Raw genomic sequence first — 27,929 nt, forward strand, 5'->3', positions numbered from 1 at the left:
CACCTGTGGCTAACAATGTGAGCATCCCATCCTGAATAGCTGATGGCCTGGAGGTGGAGCCTTAGCTACGGTCCCACGTGGCACTAGTGTGAGCTTGGCCACTGAAATCCACATTCTTAAGTCAGTAGCTAAGGGCTCCAGAACTTCCTCATGGGGAAAAAAAAAGTGTCTCTGGACCTGTCAGTTTATCACTGTGTCTGGTAAGCTGTACACGTGTTTGAGCATGTCCTCACCTGAAAGGAACTTCTTAGGTAGCAGCCTGAAAGGTCCTGATTCATTCCAGCGTAGGCAGGAACATAAGTGGCAACCCTCAGTGATGCGATCACAGCCTCTGCAAACCTCCAAACAGTCATAGCTGGGGGATCTGTGTTTCAAATGACATGCTTACATTCTTAGTTTTTAAAATTTATTTATTCTTAACTACATGAAATGTTTGACTCTTCTGTAAAATGGAGCTGAAAATAGATTTTTCTGGGCATCTGATTGTTCCAAATTAACTCTGAAACTAACGTTTTGCTGAATAAAATAGAAAAGTCTGAGATTCTCCATAAAAAAACAATGGATGGGAAATTCAAGTCGCTGAGTGTGACTCAACAAAGAAATACATTGTGGGTATAACAGCCACGCCCCACAGCCTCTTGATGAACTCACAGTAAGGAGGCCCCATTGTTCCCCCACAACCTCCATGCTATAGGGGACATGCTCAGCGAGCTACAAAGCTGTCCAAAGGCTACCACTTAAAACATCCATGCCCCAGGAGAACAGGGGACAGAGGTAAAGGCCTGCTCTGCTGTTTTACAGTTTGAGACTAGAATTTACTCTAAATGTCTCCCCACTATTACCTCGTATCTATCATCTATACACACTGAGGAAGTATCTGTCTCAAGAGTAGTTGGAGTTGGCATTTTTGGTCTTAGCTTTATTTCCAGGTAATGCAATGAAATAATAGTTTCTAAGGTTACCTGCTGCGAGTAGAACTATCTGTTCCCAAGAGATCCTCACTGTGTGCAGACTCCAACAGATTTCACAGACCCGAACACTTTGATATTAAAATTCATGATGCAAAATAATAGTGGAAACTGGTCCCAAGTCAATTTTTTATATTTGATTTTTTTCAACTCCATTATGGCAAAATACAACAAACTGCATGTTTTTAAACTATGCTGTCTGAATAGCTTCAACATATATAATATAATAGACATAAATTATATGTGAAAGTATATAAAAATCATATATATGTATATATATGTGTGTGTGTATACACATACACATATACATACACATATAAATATACATAAAACAATCACCAGAATCAAGACCACAAATATCTCATGGACTCTCGACGCTTTCTGTAGCCCATTTGAAGCCTCTATAACCTGTTTGTCCATCTGTCCTCCACCACAGACCTCCTTTCTGTTGTGCTAGATTATTTTGCATGTTTTGTATTTTCATTTTGGTGTAATAATTTATAAGAATGTTTTCTACCTACCTTTTTTTTATCCCCCCCTTTTTTTTGTCTCATACCCCTGTGGTTCTTTTCATGTGGTAATAAATAATTTCCATGATGTGAACAAATCTATGGATGGTTTATTAATTCATTTACTACTAGGCTAGTTTTCTTTCATTGCTATGCTAATACACTGTGACCAAAATCAACTAGCAGAAGAGTTAAGTTGGCTTATGGGTGAATGGGAGGGTCCATAATTGGTGAATAACAGGGTCTATAATGGGTGAATGGGAGGGTCCATAATGGGTGAATGGGAGGGTAATGTAATGGGTGAAGGGGCTGGGTCTATAATGGGTGAAGGGGCTGGGTCTATAATGGGTGAAGGGGAAGGAAAGTGATTTAATGCCACCCACTTCAAAAGAACTATCGATGTCCATTCAGCTCCCGACCTTCTGTGAAAGGAGACTTAAGGTTGTTCTCAGGTTTTCTATTTTCAAACTTTGATTTCTGGAGGATTGGTTCTGTCTTGTGTGCAAATTAGGGGATGAAGCTGAGTTGAGCCTTTGTTGACACCGTGTGAAGAAAGGACAATTAACTGCTCTTTAGAAAGGCAATTCAAGACAGAACTTAGAGTTTTCAGACTGGAAGAACATACATTAGTCGCAGGCACTCAGAATTCCTGGAAAGACTGAAGAGAAAGCCAGGCCTCTCCTCACGTAGGACAGAATTTGGATGGATTTTGTTTGCTTCCTGAAGGATGGGACAGCTACATAGATGTTTTGTTCAAAGTAAAACATGCTGTGATAGTTAAATTTCTGTGTCAACTCTACTGGGTCAAAGGCTATCCAAATGTTTGCTCAACAGCATTCTGAATGTTTCTGTTTGCGAATGTTTGGATGATGTTACCAGTTAAAAGAGGACAGTAAAAACATAGCACCCTTCCTAGAACGGCTTCTTCCAGTTTGCTGAAAGCTTGACTACACCAAACACTGACGCTCCCATGAGTAACAGAAGAGTTCTATGCCCAATGCCATTTTAACTGAAGCATCAGCTTTTCCTGACTGTCAATCCTGACCATGGGACTTTCCTGATCCCACAGAGGTCTCCAGCCTTCAGATGCAAATGGAATGCTGGCTCCCCAGACTTTGAGCACTCTAGTTTCTCCAGCTACCTGCTCCTTATCTCCCATCTCCTCTACTCTGTCCCCCTCTGTCCTCTCCTCCTGTCACTGGTTTTACTTATATGGGGAAGTCTGATGGGTTTTATTTTGCTTTCTCTAAACAAGTGTCAAGGGGAAAGGATGCCATCAAACACGTTATGGAAAACAATTGCCTACCATCTAATGATCATATATTAAATAAGGTGAATTTTCCACTTTCACATCTTATTTTAAGTAAACTTAAATTGAGGAATGGAGATCCTATAAACATGGGCGTCTTAAAATATCAAAATAAGAATCATCTATAAATTTACATTTACTTGTATATCTTATAAATAAGTTTTGCTTTGAAAAGTTTCTGGTAAGCCCGTGTTTTAAAGAGAATGTTGGGGGTCATGGGTTGGGACACGCCATTACGAACAGTTAATTCCCTGACTGTAAGAAGACTCCAGCTTCCCAGCTTGCTTGCAGTGTACCTCATGCTTCCCCCCTCACCCAGGGAAGACTCTTAACAATGTGGAATTATCGGCAGCCTGTATTATCAGTTATGAAAGAGACTGATAGCAACAACATAAACTCTAAACACACAAAGGGCAGGAGCCATGGGTTTAGCACCTACCAAGAAGATAAAATTCAATCAAGTGAAAAGCAAGCAAAATGGAAATGCAGATGATACATGAACTGAAAGGTGCGACACGTGGCAGCTGTTAGGTTATGTGACATCTACAAAGAATTGCTATGAATAGATAATAATAAAGACCTCAGTAGCAGGAGAAGGTTCAAAGAGCATAAATAATTCCAAAATCAGAGTTACAGGTAATCAACACATGGAGAGGGTCTGCAGTGTCCCTTAAAAAGACATTACTCAGCTAGACTAAAGCAGACTCTTGCCCAGTTCTAGAGTCTAAACATCTCAGTGAACTTCTGCAGTTTTATAAAGCTTACATTTTCATGGACTTATCTCCCCCACCCCCACAGACCTGTAACAGAGTTGAAAAAACAGTTAGCTTTATATCCTCCTTGTGGCTCGTGTCCTTTGCCCGCATTCTGTACTCTCTCATCACATAATACTGTCCTTCCTTTCAAAACAAACCATGTCAATACTAGCAGCTATTTATATGTATACATTACAGGCTGGAACCTATAACATAGGTACATTACAGAATCCACATATGAGTGGGAAATCTTGATTTTTCTTTCTAAGTTTGGATGACCTGTCTTAGTATCATACATTCCAAGTCCCTCCACTTTCCTGAAAATTCATGATTTTGTTTTCTGTAGAGATGAATAATACTCTGTTTTCTGCATGTGCCACATTTTATTATTTAATTTGTCTGTTGATAGACATCCAGGTTAGTTTCTCTTATGTGCTATTCTGTACTATTGTAAATAGGGCAGCAGTAAACAGATATGTATTTATCTGTGAAAGAATATAGAATACATTGGATATATGACCAGGAGTGGAACAGCAGGGTTGTATGTCTTGAGAAACCTTTGATTTCTGTATGGCTGTATTAATTTACACTCCCACCAATAGTGACTAAGGATTCCTCTTTCCCCACATCCTCTCCAACACTTGGTGTCAGATTTTTTGATGATACTAATCCTGACTCGGGTGAGGTGGTATCTCAAAGTAGTTGTAATCTGCATTCCTCTGATGGCGGGCTATGATGACTACTTTTGAAAATAGTCATTTGTTGTTTGTGTTTCTTCTTTTGAAAATCATCTGTTCATTTCGTTAGCCTATTTGTTCATTGACAGTTTTATTTCCTCAGTTTTGAATTCCTGCAGTTCTATGTATATTGCAGATATTAGCCCCCTGTCTGGAGTGTAGCTGGGAAAGATCTTCTCCCTTTCTCCAGGCTGTCTTTTTGCTCTGCGGAGTTTCTTTGGTTCTTCAGGGATTTCCTGTATCTCATCTGATGGTTCGTGGGGCTGGTCCCTTACCTAGGACTTTGGAAGGTCTTACCCATCTCCACATCTTGGAAAGCGTTGCTAGCTTCCCCCTAGCAGGTCCAGCTGTTGAGATTTTAAATGAAGATATTTGATACACGTTGAGTTGATTTTTGTATAGCATCTACAGGATCCTTTAGGTGGAAACTCAGGTCATCATCAAATAGGGACAATTTGACCTTTGCTTTGCTGTTTCTATTCTCTTTTATGTCTCTCTCTGTCTAGTTGCTACACTCAAGGCTCCAAGTACTCACCTTATTGAAGAACAGAGGGAAGACTTGGTGTTTGAGTCTCACCCTTGACTTTATAGATAATGTTCTCACACAATCTCCATTTAGTATAAGGTTGGCTTGATAGGTTTGTCATGTAGAGCTTTTATTATTTTGAAGTATGTTTCACGTATTCCTAAGGTCTATGGTGAAAGCATGTTAACTCTATCAAATGTTGTTTTAGCATCAATTAAAATGATTATATGGTTTCTATCTTTATATTTGTTTATATGGTGTACTACATTTATCGATTTGCATATGTTGAACCAACTTTGCATCTCCAGGATGAAGCACCCTTGGTCTAATAAATAATCTTTTTACACTCCTGAATTTGGTTTGCAAGTCTTTTGTTGAGAAATTTGCATCTGTGTCCATCAAAGAAATTTATTCTTAGTTTTCCTTCTGTATGTGCCTCTCTCCCTCTCTCTTTCCTTTCTCCCCTCTCCCCCTTTCCTCTTTCTTTTTGCTGTGTTTTCCTGGGTTTTATATTTACTAGCTTTATAGAATGAGTTTAATGCATTTGAGAAATTCCTGCATTTCATCAGAATTCAGATCACCCCACTTACAGCATAGCTTGTTGCAGCTCTGTTTTTTTGATATGCTTGGTTATAATTTTTAACTAGCAACCACACTCTGCTTTCCTTTCAAAGTCTCATTTTATTCCCTAATCTAGTTTAACCTTGAAGTGTGCAAAGCAAGAAATACAGAAGACCCACCAAAGATTCCCATGCCCTTACGTATCTGTCGCCTCTGCTTGCTTTTCCTTCCCAGAGTACGGTAGATATTATCTCTATAAGCAGCCTGCCATGCAGAAAACTGAACTTAGCTGTTGTCATCTCCAGACATCCAGCCTTACAATCTTTCCTTGACCATTTTAAGACCTTTGTAACACATGTATTACATTTCTCAAAAAATAGTTTATAGTTGGTTTAGTTATTTAGCACTTATATATCTCATTATTTACTTGAAAGAATTGAATAGCAGATTTTGTTCAATTATGAATGAGGCCATTTGTATTAGCTTTATTCATAACTGTAAAAACTTATACACAACCAAAGCATTTTTAATAATTATGTGGAGACACACTCAAGCAATGGAATTTTATTCATCTCTAAAAAGAAAGAAGGCATCAAATCACTCACAGACATGGAGGAATCTGAAGTTCATATCACCATGTGAAAAAGTCCATCTGAATAGACTTTTGTTATTTTTGATTCTAACTGTATGTCATTCTGAGGGAAATAAAACCAAATCAAACAAACCAAGAAAACTCCCCAAACTTTAGGGACAGTGTGAGCTTGGTGATTGACTGGGCAGATGTGGTTGAGTAGTGGATTGCCAAGGATGTTTAGGGCAGTGAAAATTCTGTGAGCATGTTCAAACCCTCAGAATACTCACCACCAAAAGTTGACCCTCATGTCTGTGCTCAGCTTTGTGTGACTTTGATGTGTCAATGACATAAGTATCCCATTCTGAAAGGGAATACAGTAATGGCACATGGTTAGGGGTAAGGATTATATGATCAAACTGCATTCCTGTTGGTTTGAGGTGAATCTAGAACTTCTCTATAAAATAAAACCTTTACAAATCACTCAATATAATGAATTGATTTGCCTTAGAAGAGTTAACCAACTTACATGTCTCTGATTTACATGTAATCAGAACCAGTTTGCAGTTTCCATATTGCTGTACAGAGACGAGAGTGGATCAGGTAGAGATGCATTCCCAAGAACCAGTATCATGGAGATGCTAGCCACCAGAGATGGACCAACCCTTGAGTGGCTGCTACCCACTCAACACTTTGATTTCTGGAGGAAGAACCAGTGGCTTTGCTGGCCCTGCATGGCATTCCTGCACCACAGATGACAGTGGGAACTTGGAGATTTAAATTGAGTAGTCGGAAAGTGCGCCAAACTCTGATATACTTCACAAACGTTTTCCACAGTTAGTGAATTAGTCTTTTAATTTCATCTTTATGTCTATCTGTCTATCTATCTATCTATCTATCTATCTATCTATCTATCTACTTACCTACCTACCTTTATCTATCTATAGATATGTATGTGTATATGCACACGAGTGTGCAAGTGTTCTTGCCCATTAATGCCAAGAGAGGCTGTGGGGTGTTGTGTCCTATTACAACTTTCTACTTTCTTCCCTTGAGATAGGAATTCTTACCTTGGAGCTGGGCTAGCACCGCCAAGTCCCAGCTGTCTTCCGGTCTCTGCCCTGCTTGAGTTATAGATGTGCATGTGGCCACACCTGGCCTTGTACATGGGTGCTGAGGATTTGGACTCAGGTACTCAGTCCTGACCTAATTTCATTTTCTGTATAAATTAAATTTGCAAAGGAGCTGGATTATCTGTTATGATTAATATTTGGATTGGCGAATCTGTGCCTTTTAATTCTCAAATCTAGTAATTTATATTTTTGTTTAATGAAATGTTTGTCTATTAAAATTATTAAGTGTTTGGATAGTACATTATTTGAATAAAATTTAATAATTCTGGGAGTAGCTAATGGGTTAAGATATATAAAAATACAATCAACACTTAAAAGTCAAGAGAAATAAGAATGCATAGTACTCGTCAGCAATTGTTTATTCTCAGGCAGAGCCACATAACTGTCTCAGAGGCTGGAGCTCTCATGATCTCCATTTTGCAGGTATGAGACCGTGGCAAACTTGAGTCAAAGATAAACAAAGTTTGGATTTCAACCGCTACTTCAGTTTCCAGTTGCTGCTGTTAAAAGTGCCACAGGACCTCAGTCATACTGTAATACTGGAGATGAGGGATTTTTGCATGTCTTACACTATTCTAAAAGAAAGGTGTCTATAGACTTTTAATTCCTTCCACAGAAACTGTTTTCTTGGCTTTTCCAGCTTCTAGAAGTCAACAGTACTCTGATTCTCATCAAGGCAAGAACAACAATGGAGCATCTTCTTTCTTTTCTGGACCCTCTGATCACATTGGGCTCACCCAAGGTGAGCATCTTATCTTAAATTCCTTAGCTTAATTACATATAAAATGCCTTCTTGCTATGCAAGAAAGTACTGAGATTAATTGGTATACCAGTATCCAGGCCAATAAAAGAGAGAGCCAAGTCTCTAGTTCTCAACTCAGTCATGGAATTCTTATCTACACCAGGGTGTGAGACAGCTGTGATGAAGACATGATGAAGAGCTAAAGAAATTCCTGCTCCCAGTTTTCAATCTTTCCTACCACATTTGGTGAATGAGCGCCTGCTAGTAGCTGACTCACTTAACCGGGCATTGGAACATTTGTAATGCAATGTCCACTATTTTTATGAGATGCAAAAGAAATAGAAAAACTCTGTGACATTTTTACTGCTCTCAATTAGTTTAAAGTCATATTGCAGAGACCACACCAGCCTTCATGAAATCATAAGCTAAATGCAAACTAGTAAATAAGACAAAAACAGTATCTGAAGGCTTGTTGTCCGGACTTTGAAATTTGAGGATAGGAGGAAAGCACAGAGGGCTAATGCAGTTCAGACATCTAAGAACGACAGAGGCATCTCGGGAAGGCAAGGACAAGACAAGCAGGTACAGGTGTGACAAGAGAAAAAAAGGGATGGATGGAGAGATGATACATGGATGGAGAGAGGCAAATGCACATAGACTCAAAGGAAAAAATGAGATGTGTCAGTTTATCGATTCAACAAATATTTATTGAGGACCTGTAGTATGCTAGGCACTGCGCAAGATGGCGTCTGGAAAAGCAAAACATTGAAATGTTTATAACTTCTCTTTACATTGTTGCATTTTATTCTCTTGCAACTGTATCTTTTGTTTGCCACCCAACTCTCATCCATGTTACTCAGTAAGAGGTCTCAAGAGTTCTAGGATCTGGCTTCTAAATACCAGAATCTAAAGACCAGAACAATTTCCGAGCAAGAGTACAGAGCTTAGAAGCATCGTGTTCTGTCTGTCTTCCTCTGAATTTATGGAGCTGCTGTCTAAATATATGCCTTCTGATACTAAATATAAAGCTGGTAATCTCGCAGGAGCGCGTGGGTTTCTTCGGCTGAAGTGGAAAGGCCAGCAGAGCAAAGCTGCTGGGCTGCAGAGTCTCAGATGTCAAATGAGTCTGAAGTTGTAAGTTTCATCTTCAAGTGAAACAAGCACACTGGATTATAACTGAGATGGGAGAGCTCCCAGCAGCCTCCTTGAATCGGAATAGCTTTGCACCTGCAAAAGCCTGATGTGGGGAGGGGTCATTGCCACTTTAGAGACATTGTTTTTAAAACTGAGAAAAATAACAGCAGGAAATAAGAGTTCAAATGGTTTAATAGAAGACATTTGTCGAGGCAGAAAAGTAAAGCTAACGCAGAGGCAAAGGCAGAGAAAGCACTAAGTGAAACTCATAGGAAGACCTGCCAGGTAGGTCTGCAAGCAGCCACAGGCTGGGCTCAGTCTGCGACTGTTGCTTGGGACTGTGCACAAAGTACAGGTGGAAGAGTTAGCTAGGTAATCATGCACTCTCCTGTCAAGCCCGGAACCTAACTAGAATATCCTGCTGTAAAAGTTAAACAGTACTGATTGCTTGGGAAGAACATCATGTCTTTATTATTTTTTTTTAACAGAACTAGATTTTAAAACATAGGTCAAATTTAATTTCAACAAATAAGATTGAAGTGAGCTGTTTGCATGAAGTCAGAGAGTACTGGGAAATTAAATCATGGGCCCCAAACATTCTAAAAATTCAGTGCAGAAATTGAGCATATAATTTCATGCCTTTGTTAGTAATTTAATCTATTTAAAAAATGTTTGCAACCCCATTGTCTAATCCCACATGAGACTGATGAGGACTGAGAACTGTCAGCCCTGGGACGGTTGATCAAAAATAATTTAATTCTCCTCTGTTGCATTCTTTCCACTCCCACTGCCCAGTTTTTGTGTTTCCATTTGTCACATCTTGGGCAAACACTGTACATGCAAATGTTTGTGTGTAGCCTGAGGAAGATTCCGTGTCCTCAGCAAGGAGTAGAACACTCAGCCGTAACGGAAGTTGTTTCTGATTTGAAGTTGTCAAATGGACATAGCGGCTCACTGACTCGAGTCTGCAAACAGAAGCAGGCAAAGGGTAGCGCTGTTTATTTCAGATACTGCTTGTAACTAAGGTTTCAGGACTAAGCCGGTGGTGTGCTTCTGTGTAGTAAAGGTAGATGTAAGGAAATTTATAGTGTGTGTGTGTGTGGTGTGTGTGTGTGGTGTGAGTGTGTGTGTGTGTGTGTGTGTGTGTGTGTGTGTGTGTGTGTGTGTGAGACAGGGGGTAGAGGGAGAATGTATTTTTCAGAAATTTCTGGTAATCAAGTTTCCTATTTAATGAGATATAATTTTAAATATAAGCAAATAAAAGTTATGGGCTCTCATCATTCAAGGTATTTTGTTAGTTGGTTGCTCATAGCTTTGTGTAAACTGCTCATTCTTAATCAAGTGCAGGGCACACTTCTTAGACATGCTAGCCATGCTATGCATAAGTACTTCAGAGACTGCTCTCAGAAGGCCCAGCACTCACTGGAAGGCTGTTGTTTTCTTGAAATTCTCCACAGTTTGCTCTGTGAGCTGTGTTTGTCAGTGAAGTCCTCTGATGCACACTTGATGCACACAGTATGATCTTCGGCTATCTCTACTGGACTCTCTGTACTGTCTCTACCATGATCCTGAACACAGAGCCCAGGTAGAGTTCACCAGCTGTGAGCAGCAGCCAAAGTGCACATTTTGGGAAAGATAGATTTTAAAGCCAAACATTTCTCCTAAACCCAGAGAAATATTTGCACAAAGACTAGAGATGGGGGCAGGGGGAACATTTATTGTTGCTTTGGGCATTGAACTCAAGTGTGAGGCAAAGCACGGGTAATTCTCCTCCGTTGCAGAAACCGAAGGAAGTCCCATCCTTTGGGATGAGCAACTGTGAGTGTCTTCAACAGAAATAACCAGGTCTCAAATAAGAGTTTGATAACACAACTTGCCACGTATAGTTTATCTCCATTCATTTGGTAATCGGTTTGACCATTTATGTTAGACAATAATCTTTTGCCAACAAATAAATCAATAAGCATCCACATCTTTAGGCTAGGAGGTAGCTGTGAAACAGAGCCCACAGAAGTGAGGCTCCCCAGAAAGCGGGAGACAGAACTTTATGTTCCTTGGCTGCATTTCCAAAAACCAAAAAAAAAAAAAATCCTGTGGTCCTTGAAAAGGCACCCACAAGCCATGGAGATAGGAAAAGGCATTATTAAACACAGTCTTCTCATGGTTTCAGCCTGGGGGCCTCTAATCCTGCCCCCACCCAGCCAGCAATCATCCTGGGATCTCATTTATTAACAGGAAAGTAAACAGCCTTTAGCAACCCTTTGAGATCTCTATGCGGCGGCTATGAAAATGCTTCAGTTTATCCTAAGAAGCCAATGTCCACACTCTCATGTATAGCATCCTTTCCCTACATGTTTTCTTTCCCTCAGCCTATAAAAGTCGCTTGCTTATCTCTATGTTAAAAACATTCTTAAATAAACTAAGATTTGCTTTGTAAGAGGACGTGCGCTCCAGACACAGGGCTTATAAGCTTCCTAAATGGTATGCTATAAGAAATGGGGAAAAGAGTGTCTCACTCCTTACTTTGAACAAGAGAGAAGCAAGTCTCTGTAGATGTATTTAGCCCTTCTAGTCCAAGCATGTGTTGACAGGTTAGGAGACCACACTGGCACTCAAGTATCGCTTACTGTAAATCCATGGAGCTGGCAATGGACAAGGAACTGTGCCACCACCCCGCCCCCCACCCCAGCTCATGCTACTTCTCGGTATTCACCAATCACTTCTGGTAAAAATGACAGAGAAGGAAAGGAGAAGGCACCTTACCACCGTTCCTTTCCTCTCTCTCTCTCTCTCTCTCTCTCTCTCTCTCTCTCTCTCTCTCTCTCTCTCTCTTTCTCTCTCTCTCCAGTAAGCACATGACAGACAACATTGGTAGAATACATATATGTTAAAATCTGGAGAAAAGGTAAGTTAGTTTTGTGCCTTCCCAATATCTAGACTTTTAATTTTATTAACGTTTAAAAGCCAGTATACAGCATAAAGGGTTTCATGACCTCATCTTGACTTTAAAATGTGCACACATATGCACAAGCTAAAAATATCACTTGTGATTCCCTCTTTCTTGGAGAGGCCGCCTAGTAAGGATGCAATTTTATCAGGACAGGAAATGTCTAGAGTGAGTGTGTGAATCCTCCAAAGAAGGTTTTATGAACAAGTATCTTTTCAAGGCCTAATAGATGTGATTATCAATGGCATAGAAGCATCAATAATGTAGGTTAGGATAAAATTACAGGAATAGACTCAATGCTCTGACTGACATATGTGTTTCAACAGGCAGGGAAGCCCTATGTTGAGCATCTGTATGCATCTTCATGACACCCTTCCTCCCAGCCCCTCCTTTCCCTTCCATGTGTTATTTGATAGAATTATAGCAAAAATAAATACCATGATTTATCTATGTGTACGCATGTGTCTATGCCTGCCATGCATGTGTGTGTGTGTGTGTGTGTGTGTGTGTGTGTGTGTGTGTGTGTGTAATTTAGAGGTCAACTTTAGATGTCAGTCTGAAGGAACCTTCCACCTTGATCTTTGAAAGAGGATCTCCCTGTGGAACTTGGAACTTAACAGTTGGGTTGGATGGCTGGACAGAGAACTGCAGAGATCCACCCATCTCTGCTTTCCCAGCACTGGGACTATAAGCACACACTGCCATGTCTGCCTTTTTGTGTGAGCAAAAGAGATTGATCTCAGATCCTCCTGTTTGTGTAGAAAGTGTTATGAAATGGGTTTTGATAGATGCATCCTGAAGTACTTGAGGGTCGAATGTTACAAGGATTACAATTAACTTACAAATATTTGAGTAGATAAATAGGTAAGCAAATGAATAAATAAATGTTTATGCTTATTACACACAGAGGGAAGTTACAAAAACATACTAAGAAATGAGACCAAATGTTAACAAATGGCAAATCCACATTTTAGTTTGACTTGAGTAATATGTTTGGGAGATCTGTTGTACAACCTGTTAATTATAGTTAACAATGATATTCTGAATATTAGAAAATTGGTAGGAAATTTAAAATCTTCTTATCACTAAAATATGAAACATATAATGTAATGGACATATGAAATTGATTAAGGCAATCTGCAATACAAAAATATACATGTGTGTGTATGTGTGTGTGTGTGTACATACACACACATACACATACATACATACATACATACATACATACATACATACATACATACAGTGTATTTTGGTATTGTTAAAATATAGTTTAGACTTGCCAATACAATTGGTAAATCTAGATGAATCTCATGGTTGACTGTCAACTTGATTGGTTTGGGAGGCACTCAAGATATCAGAAAAGCATGCACCTGGGGTGCCATGAGGGTGTCCTCAAAGCTGATCAGTGCGTAAGAGCTCTGACCTAAGCATAGTCCAATTCACTGAGAGATTCAAAATCTGAACAGAATAGTGGAAGACTTGTCAAAACTCTGGACAGTGAAGGCTGATTACAGGAAGCAGGTCACAGGAGGTGTGTCTTTGAGAAGGCCTTTCCAGTCTTTGCACTTCCTGTCCTCCATGAGATAAACTGCCCTATTCTCCCACATCCTGCCCTCCACAACGGAGCAAACCTTTGAAACTAGGAGGTTTTTTACATCAGGCTCTTTCACGGCACAAGAAAAGTAACAGAGGGCATGTGAGTGTGCCTGTGATTCTTACCTCCCTTCAGTACATTTGAAACTCTTCAAACTGGAAGTTAGGAAAACTCACAGAGAAGAGCACGCATAAAGGTCAAGACCGCCTGTGAGTGTCTGTTCCTGCCTTCTTCCAGGGTTTACTCCAGGGCCAAAGAATACCACATACAACTATTCATGCAGATGGACCTCCTGTGACGCCCCAGAAAACAACTCAACTAAGTGTGTGCCATCCGAGAGTGTCTCTATGCATCTGAGAGCGGGAGATTCAAGTGGTTTTCAAAATAAGAGCTAACCCTCAACCCTTCTCTTCCCACTCATGGTATCCATGCTCTTCTTGGGGGGCTCACAGGTTAGAGCCATATGCCTATGCTCTGTCAGGCTAAGCATTTTTTGAAAGAAAGTATAGAAAAGAAGAGGGAAAATAACAATTTCTCACTGAGAATCACTCAGTAGATTTGTTATAGTATAATAGTTGTGATCTAATATGAGAAGGCTATTATGCATCTAATAAAGCTTTCTAGCCTTGTTTTTAAAGGATTTGACTCATCATCATCATCATCATCAACAACAGCAGCAGCAGTTGATGCTGCAGTAGTTTTGTATAGACCCTTATGCCTATGCCCTACAAGTGGGCTTAGAATTGGATCTAGTCACCGGCCTCATTAATCATAGGTATGAGTGAGCAGTGGGTTTAGCAACGTGTTCCTGATATGGGAAGGGCCTCCAAGCTCTGGAAGCCATGCTCTGAGTCTTGCCACGATCCTGTTCAGACCTCCAGGGAGAGCCAGACTTGGTGTGGTTTTTGGCTTGTTGAGAGGGAACAGGCCGTGCTGGGGAATTCACAACTTGGAAAGTCTATTGAAGAAAAATCCAGGCTGGCAAATTTTGATGTCTTTACAAGTCTGCATGTTAGGTAATTAAACCTGATTTATCTTTAAAAATACTTTATGTTTCTTAATATTGACTTCATCTTAAAAACAACTTCCAAATAAGCCTCCATCCCTTTAGCTTGTTAACTCGGGTTTAACTGGGAAGGGACTTAGTTTCTTCACTTCAAACTCTATTTCCATGCCGTCTCTCTTAGACGATGGAAGAAATAACTAACTTTATTTTGTCCCATCAGGTTATTCGATCATTGTTGAATAACAAGCCTAACCTTTCTTTCAGATGTCTCTTAAGCATAACTAATAAACATGAAGGAATGTTTCCTGGAAGCTACCAAATACTATGTAAAATGATAATGATTAAAGTGATTCAACCAACTTTGTCAGAATGTAAGGTTTGGGGGGGTTGTTTTGTTTTGTTTTCAAAACATCTCCATGCTGGTTTTTAACTGAATATTTTTTATTAATTCTTTGAGAATTTCATGTATGCATACAATGTGTGCTCCTTCTCCTTCCATACATTTCTGGACTTCATACCCTCTCCTTTTGTTAAACATAACTCACTGAGTTCAGTTTGTGCTGCCCACATAGCACATAAGTGTGAGGCCACCCACATGGTCAACCTTCCTAAAGCCAACTCACAAAGAAAACTGACTCTCCTTCTCTTGGCAGTCACCAATGTCAGAAAGCTCTCAAGTAGGGGTTGGGAACTGTGACCCCCTCCACACTGCACGCTGGAGAGCTGATGGGCTTGATGTCCATCAGATCTTGTGCGGGCAACCACAGATGCTGAGCGCCCTGAGCACGTCCTCTGCTACCTCTGACTCTTCTTACGTTGTCTCCAACTCTGCTTCTGTGGTGCTCCCTGAGCCTTGAAGAAAGGGAGCGTGATACAGACGCCTCACTTCCAGTTGAGCACCCCATAGACATTCATTCTCTGAACTTTGATCAGTTGTGTTAATCACCATTCAGTGCACAAAGGTTCTCTGACATCCGAAAGCTTCAACAGTGGCACAGACATAAGTACTCACAGCACAGTTTGGTGCTAGTCTATTTAGCAGAGCACTAGAAACCAGTTCATCCCTAGGCGTTGCCCACCATGGATTCTTGGTCATATTTTCAGTAAGCGTTTTTTTTTTCCTATAGAGTAAGCTTTAAATCCAGTCAGAGAACAGTTTCCACCATACTGTTCATGGCCCTTGCACACATGGGCATATTTTGCCTGGCCATCATTATTGTAGCTCTCGAGTTCACAGCTGGGCGAGACAGCTGATGATCTTTCCTTCCTAGCAGCCTGCAAGGCACCTTCTGGTGTTATGAAACACACCCAGCAGGAAGGACACTCTTTGGTCAGTGGATAATAAAAGCTGATTTCTCCATGTTCTGTGGCCAAGGTATGTGGTAGCTTCAGCAATAGGGCCTTCCATCAAGTTCTGGTAGGCAATCATGAGCAATGGAAAAAGCCAATATTAATAGTTTGGGGAAAACTCTGGGACATCTCTGACCAATGATTGAAGAGGAGGTGTCCCATACCTGGCACTGGGCTTTTTATTTGGCAGTTTATGGACTTTTGGTTGTATACAGTAACTAGAGTTAAACCGTGCCTGTGTGTGTGTGTATGTGTACGTATGTGTATGAGTGAGAGTGTGTATGTATGTGTGTGAATGTATGTATGTGTGTATATGAGTGTGAGTTGTGTGTGTATGAATATGAGTGTGTGTGTGAATGTATGTATATATGTGTATATATGAGTGTGTGTACATGAGTGTGTGTGTGTGTGTGTGTGTGTGTGTGTGTGTGTGTGTGTGTGATGCTTATTAAATAGTAGATTTCCATATGGCTCTCTCCAACATTCTTAATGTTAGTTATTCTTCTTCTTTCCTCCAATCGCTTCCCACTTAAATCATCTTCTCCATTTGTTTCTCTTCCCCATCTTATCAGCTGTGGTCTGCTATCCCTCCCCTCTTAAGAGCTTTCACACATACCCCTTCTAGGTTCCTTGCCATGCTGATTTTTTTTAATAATAAAAATTTTACTTTTAAGGTAGCATATTTTTAAGAAAAGATTTTAGACTAACAATAACAAATCACATGAATAAATTGTATTGGGTAAGACTGAGTGAAAATTGTTTGCTTGGAAGTTTTAAAGTAACTTAAGACTTCAGGAGATGTTTAGGAAGACTTTCAAAATGTTTTGCTTAGCATACTTTATAGCTTTATAAAAATTTCCATAGAAGATGACAAAGTAGTTGTATAAGTAAAGTCGATCTATCAACTCTATTAGGTAAAGAAGAAAAAATTATGTTTAGGCAGGAAAAGGCTAATCATATCAAAACCAACTCTTTATTCTCAACTTTTAATTAAAAGAGACATAGCCATGATTTTCTGTTGTGGGGAACACAGTTGACTTTTGCTTCTGCGTTGTAACCACTCAGAAGCCCTGTGTTCATCCTGGGCTTTGGTTAGGGTTATATGGCTTTCCTGCCATTTGGAGCAAAAGTCTCCGCTCACAACTACACTTGACATTCGCTTACCTGTAAGAATGCAATAAAAGTTTATTTATGTCTTCAGTGACACTCAAGAACATGTTAGCTTCTCCTGCCATGGGCAACCCTCTCAAATCCTTTCCCAACCCCATCTGCTCCTCCTCCTCCTTCCTCCCTGTTAGACATTTCATTCAGGAGGACTGTCTTACTTAGGGTTGTGTAGGAAACAGTAAATGTTGAAAAAAATCTAAGCCTCTCTTTTCTGCTGTGACAGGAAATGAGTCAAGACAATCGTTCTTCCATTTAGCATTGTCATTGTGTCCTTTGTCTTTTAACTAAGAGTCATCACCTACCCCTTCCTTCATTGCTTGCTCCTTGATCCCATGTCTTGGTTTGGCTACAACTCTCTCTGTCTCTGTCTCTATCTCTGTCTCTGTCTCTGTCTCTGTCTCTCTGTCTCTCTGTCTCTCTGTCTCTCTCTCTCTCTCTCTCTCTCTCTGTGTGTGTGTGTGTGTGTGTGTGTGTGTAATAGCTCTTTCAGATCTCCGTAGGTGATTGGTTTGATTGGTTCTGAATCACTGTTGCCAAATGAGGCAGAGCCAGAAGTGGGTAGGGTATTGTAGAGTAGGCTCCAGTAGAGTGCAGTAGGGGAGAGGAGCAGAACACAGATACAAACAGACAAAAGCAGACAATTAGCAACAGGAACAGAGCTCAGTCAATAGACTCTGTAAGAAGAAGCAGAGAAAACATAGGCAAATATAACTGGAACATTTAAGAATCAGGAATTAATGGCCCTGTGCTGCTGCTAGGCAGTGGTGAGATAATCAGGTCAGGAATACCATCTGGACTGTGAGCAGCTTCCCAGGCCCTGGGCTAGAAGCCAGTTGCACAAAAGCAACTGTATAGCTTGCTGTATCTCCATAGTTTGCAGTGTGTGGCAGTGATCCCAGTCTTACTTCCATACACACCATAACAACCAGACATTTGATTTGAAGTAACCTAAGACTCTCAGGGTTTGTCACCCTGAAAAGCTTTTTATAGACTCACGTTGCTTCCATTAAATGTTAAAATGTGATCTCTTTTGAAGAAACCGTAAAATCAAATCAGCTTTAGCGTGCAGGACCACAGTGGAGCCTCCTGTGTCACATGGCTTCTAGAGCATGAATTCTACAAAGTGTCCATCACTTCAGGGAGTGAATATCTTGCTTTCCTCAGTAGATTCCATGCATATTGAGTACATTGAGTCTTTACTTTTGTATAAAAGTATTACCAGATTATGTGAGCCCTGTACTTATGGTTCATGATTGACAAGTGAGATTGAACGTTAGCTGAAATAATTCTTTTGAGTGTACCACGGGAGATGCATATTTATTGAAAATGACTTGGCTTGTCTGGTCAATGTTCTGTAAATTAATTGAGAGAATTGATTTCTGGTTGTCACTGGGGAAAGACTTCTTTGAAATAACAAAACCACATGTTGAGGAGACAGTACTGTGGAGTGGGGCCCTGGCTTTGCTTGATTTTCCTCCTGGTCCCTCTAAGCTTGACTTCCTTAGGTCCTCAGGGTGCATTTCAGGTGTCTTGCTTCAGACTCTCCCTCTCTCTCTCTCTCTCTTTCTCTCTCTCTCTCTCTCTCTCTCTCTCTCTCTCTCTCTCTCTCCTTCCCTCCCTCCCCCTCCTCTCTCTCCCCCCTCCTCTCTCTCCCTCCCCCCTCTCCCCTCTCTTCTCTCTCTCTCCCTCCCCCTCTCTCCCCTCTCTTTTCTCTCTCTCCTTCCCCCTCTCTCCCCTCTCTCCCCCTCCACTCCCACTCCTCTCTCTCCATCTCTCCCCCTCCCCCTCTTCTTCCTCTTCTCTTCTCTCTCTCTCTCTCTCTCTCTCTCTCTCTCTCTCTCTCTCTTTTATCATGTGCCTTAATCTTTGTGGCCCTAAGCTTTTGCCTGCTGTTCTATAAGACCTGAGCTCTGGTTAATCCTGATTTTTCCACTTCTATTACTACTGAACACTGTAAGAGCATTTTTTAAATGTATTTTTTTTATTACTTTAAATTTTTTACAGTCCAATCATTGTCCTCCTCCCGGTTCGCCCTCCCACAATTCCTCATCCCATTCTTCCCCCTCCCCATCTTCAAGAGGATGTCCCCCACCCCACTATTCCTCCCCACTCCCTGGAGCTTCAAGATGGTTAGGCGCCCCTTCTCCCACTGAGGCCAGACCAGGCAGTCTTCTGCTGTATGTGTGTAGAGGGCCTCAGAGCAGCTCCTGCATGCTGCCTGGTTGATGGCTCAGTGTCAGAGAGATCTCAGGGGTCTGGGTCAGTTGAGACTGTTAGTCTTCCTATGGAGTTGCCCTCCTCCTCAGCTTCTTTCAGCCTTTCCTTAATTCAACCCCAGGGATTTTTAAGTGCTAAAATATTTTCCATCTAAGCTTGTGGTTCATTTCTCACTACTATTTCCTTTCAGACAAATCAACATTGATTATTGTTTTTGACTCCTGTAATTGAGGTCTCACCTCACCTTTTGCTAAGAGTACTCTTCTGTTCTTAAACACACATGCACGGATGCACGTGCCTGCGAGCACACACACACACACACACACACACACACACTGAGAGGTGCCTACATCTGAATCTTTCTCTGGTTTTTCCTTAAGTCTCAGAAACTGACATGTCAGAAGGCAGATTCACCAACTCCACAAAGATGTGCTGCCTAAAGAGTTTGGAACTTGTGTGTGTGTGTGTGTGTGTGTGTGTGTGTGTGTGTGTTAGCTCTTTCAGACTTCCATTAGTGATTGGTTTGATTGGTTCTGAATCCCTGTTGCCAAATGAGGCAGAGCTCAGAAGGGGGTAGGGTATAGTAGGCTCCAGTAGGGTACAGTTTAGAAGTGTTCCGGAGTGGGGCAAACCTCTTGAGTATTTATTCTTATATAGATTGACATTAGCAAAGCCTTTATTCAGATGATTTATTGATAAACTGGAGATCAAATCTGGTTCCAATTTTTACTGTCCTTAAATTATTGGGATTATCATGAAATATTTTGTTTTCTTCAATAATAACTTAGAAGTTGATGATGCTGTCTTCTCTCTGTCTTTTCCTCACTGACTCCTGATCCCTGAAAAACAATAATCAATACCAAAAGGCAAAATTTACTTTTTAGAAATTAGAAACTTAAGGCTATACAGATGGTTCATCAGTTAAAAGCACTGGCTTTTCTTCCAGAGGACCCAGGTTGGACTCCCTGCAACCTCATAGCAGTTCACAACCACCTGTAACCCCACTTCCAGGGGACCCGACAGTCTGTTCTAGCCTCTATTGGCACCAGAAACGCACACAGTGCACAGACACACGCTGAGAAAGCATGCACATAAAATGCAACAATGAGATCACTTTTAAAAATTGGAAATGAATGACTCTCAATTAAGTTTGACTCATTTCATTTCAATTTAGCCCCTGAAAATTTCCCACAAAAATATTCCACTCTAATTATAAAGGAAGGTACGGTGACCCATATACTTTTAATATTTACTTTGATCTAAGCAAAGATCTTAAAGCATTTCCTTTTAAAAATGGAATATTTTAAAATGTATCTTTATCTAGTAATTACTTGATTACTGTAACTAAACCAAGGAGAATAAAGGAAAATTACTTTAGTGTCACTGCCAGTGTGAACAAGGTCTGGCTCTAGACTGTAAGCAACATATTACTGCACAATTTAAGCTAATGATCTAAAGGTAGAATTTCTAAATTTTATGAAATTTTATGTTTACACCCCTCCACTAAAAATAAAAAAGGGGGGGAAACTAGCAAAATGTCATACTTGTGTAAGCACTTGGGACACAAAGTACTCTCCAGTGACTTACACTCAGATAGTGTAGCTCAAGGATGCCATTTCTACACAGGTTCTTGGCATACTAACAGAGCTACCATGACAATGCATTGCAATCATTAGTTGTGATTTCTTTCATACAATACATTGCTACCATTAGTTACAATGTATTTCATACATTTTGTTGTTGCTGTTGATGCTGCTGCTGTTGTTCTTTTGGTCTGATTTTTTTTTTTCCAGACAGAGCTTTTCTATGTATCCCTGTGCCATTATATAGACCAGGCTGGTCTCAAACTCACAGAGATCTTCCTGCCTCTGCCTTCCAAGTACTGCAATTAAAGGTGTGCACCAGCAGGCCCAGCTTTGTTTCATATATTTTCTAAATATCATATTTGAAATGAATGTTTGATACTTACCTACAATTCCATATGTGCTACAGTTTTCATAGGAGTGGGAATGGCTTATTCTTATGTAAGTGAAAAACTAAAGATTTCAGCAAATGGGTAGCTTGGCCAGAGTAGTAGTAGTTACAATGTCATTGAGTGGGATTTTAACCAACTAACCTTGCCTCCAAAATAGCAGCTTTTAATTATGCTACCACCTTTTATCTTACAGGCACGTTTCTGCGTATGGTGCTATAAGCAGGAAGCATATCATTTGAATTTGAGCATCAAAATGTGAAAAGGGTATTGTAATGTTCATATGATAAATTAAAAATCTGAAGTCCAGGGAGACTAAGCAATTTTATGTTCCAATTACCTATCTGGTGAGTGGCCTCTCCAGGGTATCCTAGTGACAGAATATTTTATCAAAGTCCTCCAGGCATTGCCATATATAAGGAAAGATATAAGGTCCTTTGTTGTTACAGTTTCAATACATGGTCCTAACAAAGTGTTTTTACCAAAATAGCATCTTCATGGTCTTAAAGATGAGGTGTAGAAACACAGTTAAAAGTCAAACTGAACATTTAGGTTCTAATGTCTTCTCTGCTTGAAATATTAGATATGTTGATATATTTTTCCTCCTTTGCTTAACTTACAACTTTACAATGTTTTCACAGGCTCAAAAACTGATTTCCAAAAAATTAATCTCTTCAACATGTACTTTATGCAATTTTAAGTTTATATGAATTACATTCTTTTTAGTAACTGGTCTGCAAAATAAAATTCTTAGGAAGAAAATGTTTGTGTACGTGTGTGTGTGTGTGTGTGTGAGAGAGAGAGAGAGAGAGAGAGAGAGAGAGAGAGAGAGAGAGAGAGAGATCAGGGTGTGGCTGGTTGGTTTTCTAGTTTTGAGATAGTTGTCTCACTATAAACCCATTTGGCCTGGGATTCAAAAGATTCCTCCTGCCTCAAATTCCCAAGGGAATTTCAAGTTTAGAGTGATCACATTACCAGTTTATCTATTGGCATTTCATCATTTTCTCCAGAGGTACAAACATGGCAAACATTACTGTTCATTTTAGGTGGGGAGGGAAAATCTAGTATAGTCTAGATTCCATAGACACTGAATATGGCTTTACAGTTCCTATTTGTGCACATCTTTAACATTAATAAGTTCTGAAAATACATTAAGAGTTATAAGGCTAAAAATGGACATAACTTAAAGAAAGGGCCTTATAAGCTTCAGCAGAGGAAGGAAGGAAGGAAGGAAGGAAGGAAGGAAGGAAGGAAGGAAGGAAGGAGGAAGGAAGGAGGAAGGAAGGAAGGGTGGAAGAAGGAGGGAGGGGAGGGAAGAAGGCAAGGAGGAGAGGGAGGGAGGGAGAAAGGAAAAGAAAAGAACAGAAAGGAAGGAAGGTAAGGGAAAGGAAAGGAAAGGGAAGGGAAGGAAAGGAAAGGAAAGGAAAGGAAAGGAAAGGAAAGGAAAGGAAAGGAAAGGAAAGGAAAGGAAAGGAAAGGAAAGGAAAGGAAAGGAAAGGAAAGGAAAGGAAAGGAAAGGGGAAAGGAAGAAGGAAAGGAAAAAGGAAAGGAAAAAAGGAAAGGAAAAAAGGAAAGGAAAAGAGGAAAGGAAAAGAGGAAAGGAAAAAAAGGAAAGAAAAAAAGGAAAGAAAAAAAGGAAAGGAAAGGAAAGGAAAGGAAAGGAAAGGAAAGGAAAGGAAAGGAAAGGAAAGGAAAGGAAAGGAAAGGAAAGGAAAGGAAAGGAAAGGAAAATCTTCAACCAGTTTCCTTGTTGCATAAGTGTTTGTTTGGTGAGGATTTGGCTGGAAGCTGGTGGTCATGTGCAAATCAAATAGTACACATCTCAGTTATGCAAATACAACACTCTCAGATTAGTTGATATATTTACCTGGGACACTGAACACCTGCAGGTATGATTAATAAAAGAAAACAAATTATGCAAAGTGAGTGAGATCTATGACTTATCTATTCACTTACACAAATTTTCAAATGTGTAATCATGATGCAAGAAACAGGTAGGCTTCCAAGTAAGATTTCTTTATTTTTCCATTTACTTCTAGTAGACATTTACATTATTTACATTTCAAATGTTATCCCCTTTCCTGACTTCTCCTCTGAAAACTCCTTATCCCACCCACTCCCTCCTGCTCACCAATGCATCCACTCCCACTTCCCTGTCCTGGCATTTCCCTAACTGGGGCATTGAGCCTTCACAGGACCAGGGGCCTCTTCTCTCATTGATGTCCCACAAGGCCATCCTCTACTACATATGCACCTAGAGCCATGGGTCCCTTCATGTGTACTCTTTTGTTGGTGGCTTAGTCCCTGGGAGCTCAGTGTGGGTGGAGTACTGATTGGTTCATATTGTTGTTCCTCCTATGGGGCTGCAAATTCCTTCAGCTACTTGGGTCTTTTCTTTAGCTCCTTCATTGGGGACCCTGTGCTCAATCCAATGGATGGCTTTGAGCATCCACTTCTGTACTTGTCAGGCACTGGCAGAGCCTCTCAGGAAACAGCTATATCAGGGTCCTGCCAACAAGCACTTGTTGGCATCCACAATAGTGTCTGGGTTTGGTAACTATATATGGGATGAATTCCCAGGTGGCAGTCTCTAGATGGCCTTTCCTTCAGTCTCTTCTCCACACTTTGTCTCTGTATCTCCTCCAATGGGTATTTTGTTCCCTCTTCTAAGAAGGACAGAAGTATCCACACTTCAGTCTTCCTTTTTCTTGAGCTCCGTGTGGTCTGTGAATTGTATCTTGGTATTCCGAACCTCCAGACTAATATCCAATTAGTGAATGCATACTGTGTGTGTTCTTTTGTGATTGTGTTACCTCACTCAGGATGATATTTTCTAGTTTCATTCATTTGCCTAAGAATTTCATGAATTCATTGTTTTAATAGCTGAGTAGTACTCCATTGTGTAAATGTACCTCATTTTCTGTATCCATTCCTCTGTTAAGGGACATCTGGGTTCTTTCCATATTCTGGCTATTATAAACAAGGCTGCTATGAACATAGTGGAGCATGTGTCCTTATTACATGTTGGAGCATCTTCTGGGTATATGCCCAGGAGTGTTATAGCTGGGTCCTCAGGTAGTACTATATCCAGTTTTCTGAGGAACGGCCTAACTGATTCCAGAGTGGATGTACCAGCTTGAAATCCCTCCAGCAATGGAGGAGTGTTCCTCTTTCTCCACATTACCACCAGCATCTGCTGTCACCTGAGTTTTTGATCTTAGCCATTCTGATTGGTGTGAGGTAGAATCTCAGGGTTGTTTTGATTTGCATTTCCCTGATGACTAAGGATGCTGAACCTTTCTTTAGGTGCTTCTCAGCCATTTGGTATTTCTCCATTGAGAATTCTTTGTTTAGCTTTGTACCCCATTTGTAATAGGGTCATTTGGTTTTCTGGAGTCTAACTTCTTGAGTTCTTTGTATATATTGGATATTAGCTTTTTATGGGATGTAGGGTTGGTAAATATTGGAAAGATCAGGAATTCAAGGCCTGTACCTAAACATAATAAAAAGAAATATACAGCAAGCCAGTACCCAACATCAAGCTAAATGGAGAGAAATTTAGAGCAGCCCCCCTAAAATTAGGGATGAGACAAGGCTGCCTACTCTCTCCCTACCTATTCAATATAGTACTTGAAGTCCTAGACAGAGCAATTAGGCAACAAAAGGAGGTCAAAGGGATACAAATTGGAAAGGAAGAATTCAAAATATCACTATTTGTAGATGATATGATATTATACTTAAGTGACCCCCAAAATTCCACCAGAGAAATCCTAAACCTGATAAACAACTTCAGCAAAGTGGCTGTATATAAAATTAACTCAAACAAATCAGTGGTCTTCCTCTATAAATAGACCGAGAAAGAAATCAGGGAAACAAAACCCTTCACAATAGTCATAAATAATATAAAATACCTTGGTGTGACTCTAACTAAGGAAGTGAAAGATCTGTATAACAAGAAGCTCAAATCTCTGAAGAAAGAAATTGATAAAGATCTCAGAAGATGGAAATGTCTCCCATGCTCATGGATTGGTAGGATTAATTTAGTAAAAGTTGCCATCTTGCCAAAAGCAATCTACAGATTCAAGGCAATCCCCATCAAAATTCCAACTCAATTTTTCATAGAGTTAGAAAGAGCAATTTCCAAATTCATCTGGAATGACAAAAAACCCAGGATAGTGAAAACTATTCTCAACAATAAAAGTACTTCTGTCAGAATCACCACCCCTGACCTTAAGCTGTACTACAGAGCAATTGTGATAAAAACTGCATGGTACTGGTACAGTGACAGACAGGTAAATCAATTGAATAGAACTGAAGACCCAGAAATGAGCCCACACACCTATGGTCACTTGCTCTTTGGCAAGGGAGCTAAAACCATCCAGTGGAAAAAAAGACAGCATTTTCAAAAAATGGTGCTGGTTCAACTGGCTGTTAGCATGTAATTCAAATCGATCCATTATCACCTTGTACAAAGTACAAGTCCATGTGTATCAAGGACCTCCACATAAAACCAGAGAGACTGAAACTAATAGAAGAGAAAGTGGGGAAGAGCTTCCAGCACACGGGCACAGGGGAAATTTTCCAGAACAGAACAGTAATGGCTTATGCTCTAAGATAAAGAATTGACAAATGAAACCTCATAAAATTGCAAACTTCTGTAAGACAAAGGACACTGTCAATATGACAAAAAACGCAACCAAATAAATTTTTTTCTTTTTTTTCTTTTTTCTTTTTATTAGATATTTCCTTTATATACATTTCAAATGCAATCCTGAAAGTTAGGGATCTGCAACCAAATAAGACTTCTTATTCATCATTGTACCAGGATCTATTGTGGACTCTAATGAAGTGGAAATAGTTACACATCATTTTAAATAACAGTATACTAAAGAGAAGGCAATGGCAGATGTCTCCATGTCTCACTGTGTCTCAAAGTTTTCCACTTCTGACCATCTTTTGAGAAACAGAAAAAAATCAAGTACTCTCTAGGTCTAGAAAATTACACTAACTGCCATTCATTCACATATCTAATAACAATCTTTACTGAGTATCCGTACCTGTGCATAGTCTGTGCAGAGTGTAACAGGGCTCTCTGCTCTATGGGGTCCTGGGGCATGCCAATGCTAAACAACTTGCCATTCACTGGGAGAAACAGATTTAAAAGAATAACCAAGGAGATTTGGAAAAGCTAGACAAATGGAAATAAGTGTAATGAGTTGGAAAGGCGAGTTACTAGAATCTACCAGAAGGAAATTTGTTGATCTAGAAGAACTGAGGGGCTGACTCACACTTGCTAAGAACTGGAGACTATGGCCTCACCACACAGCTCTGGACAGCCTAGAATTCACTGTGTAGACCAGGCCTGCCTTCAACTTATAACAATCTTTCCTACTTTTCCTTACACAATATATTTCTTTTTTTTAGCTTTTTCAATTTTTTATTAGATATTTTCTTCATTTACATTTCAAATGCTATCCCGAAAGTCCCCTATACCCTCCCCCCTGCCCTGCTCCCCTACCCACCCACTCCCACTTCTTGGCCCTGGCATTCCCCTCTACTGGGGCATATAAAGTTTGTAAGACCAAGGGGCGTCTTTCTCCAATGATGGCTGACTAGGCCATCTTCTGCTACATATGCAGCTAGAAACACAAGCTCTGGGGGTACTGGTTAGTTCATATTGTTGTTCCACCTATAGGGTTGCAGACCCCTTCAGCTCCTTGGTTACTTTCTCTAGCTCCTCCATTGGGGGCCCTGTGTTCCATGCAATAGCTGACTGTGAGCATCCACTTATATTTCTAAGTAACCAGGTGAATTAAAAAGAAAGGTACCATTGAAAGTTGAAAGAAATTTAAACTGATTGTCACTCTATAAAATAAAGTATAACGTAAAGTTTTCATTTTCTTTCATCTTAATCTTTTTAAAATAAAAATAGTATTATTTTATAAGTATGACTATTTTGTCTGCATGTCTGAATATAGACGACATGTATGCTTGGTGCCCACGGAGATCAGAAGAGGCCATCAGATTCTCATTGGGCTGGAGTTACTGATGAGTATAAGCTGCCATTTGGATGCTGGGAACCAAGAACAGTAAGTGTTACTAACTGGTGAGGCATCTCTACAGCCCCGTGGCTTATTTCTAACATACAGAAATGTAGTTGATTTTTGTATGTGGACTTAGAATCAACCATCTTTCTAAATTAACTCATTTTTGACATTGTATCTATGCATTATTTAATTTTTATAATTATATTCATATTGCCTATACATTATATCTGTTTTATTTCTACCTTCTCAACCCTTTCTCTTCCTTGAGTTCTTTTGCTTTAATTGCGTGTATAGGACCTGGGCACCATTGATTAGAATGAAGATTGTAGATTTCCTTTCCTTATTCCTGATTCCAACTGGAGAACTTAATCTTTTCCCAATAAATATGATACATGTTGTAGGAATTTTTCTAGATTTGACAATCAAAATATAAATGAAATTGAATTAAATATACTGTTTTATTGTCTTTTTACTGATTTTCAACTTTCTTATTTTAAAATTATTAGACTATTAAAAGTAGTACATTTATGTGGTTGATTCTGAGTTTATCAGCTTAACACTTATTAAGAGAATGTTTTATCAATTAAAAATATTATGTAAAATAGTGCAACAAAGAGAAGAGATCAAAAGACTCGTCAATTTTAATGAATTATTATGGCATATAAAAATAGTACGTTAGAT

At 39.9% G+C, this 27,929-nt stretch overlaps 1 long non-coding RNA gene across 2 annotated transcripts; it reads left to right on the forward strand.

Annotated features, from left to right (window-relative positions):
• The first annotated feature begins 716 nt into the window (after positions 1 to 716).
• Positions 717 to 27,272, forward strand: Gm41684. 2 transcript variants are annotated; one of them, XR_877287.1, is made up of 3 exons: positions 717 to 774; positions 7,710 to 7,811; positions 27,180 to 27,272. It is a non-coding gene; the product is annotated as a predicted gene, 41684 (long non-coding RNA). The 2 variants fall into 2 exon arrangements; XR_877288.1 differs by lacking the exon at positions 27,180 to 27,272 and adding an exon at positions 21,398 to 21,460.
• Positions 27,273 to 27,929: the final 657 nt, after the last annotated feature.

Source organism: Mus musculus, chromosome 18, assembly GCF_000001635.26.
Source record: "Mus musculus strain C57BL/6J chromosome 18, GRCm38.p6 C57BL/6J".
Classification (NCBI taxonomy): Eukaryota; Metazoa; Chordata; class Mammalia; order Rodentia; family Muridae; genus Mus; species Mus musculus.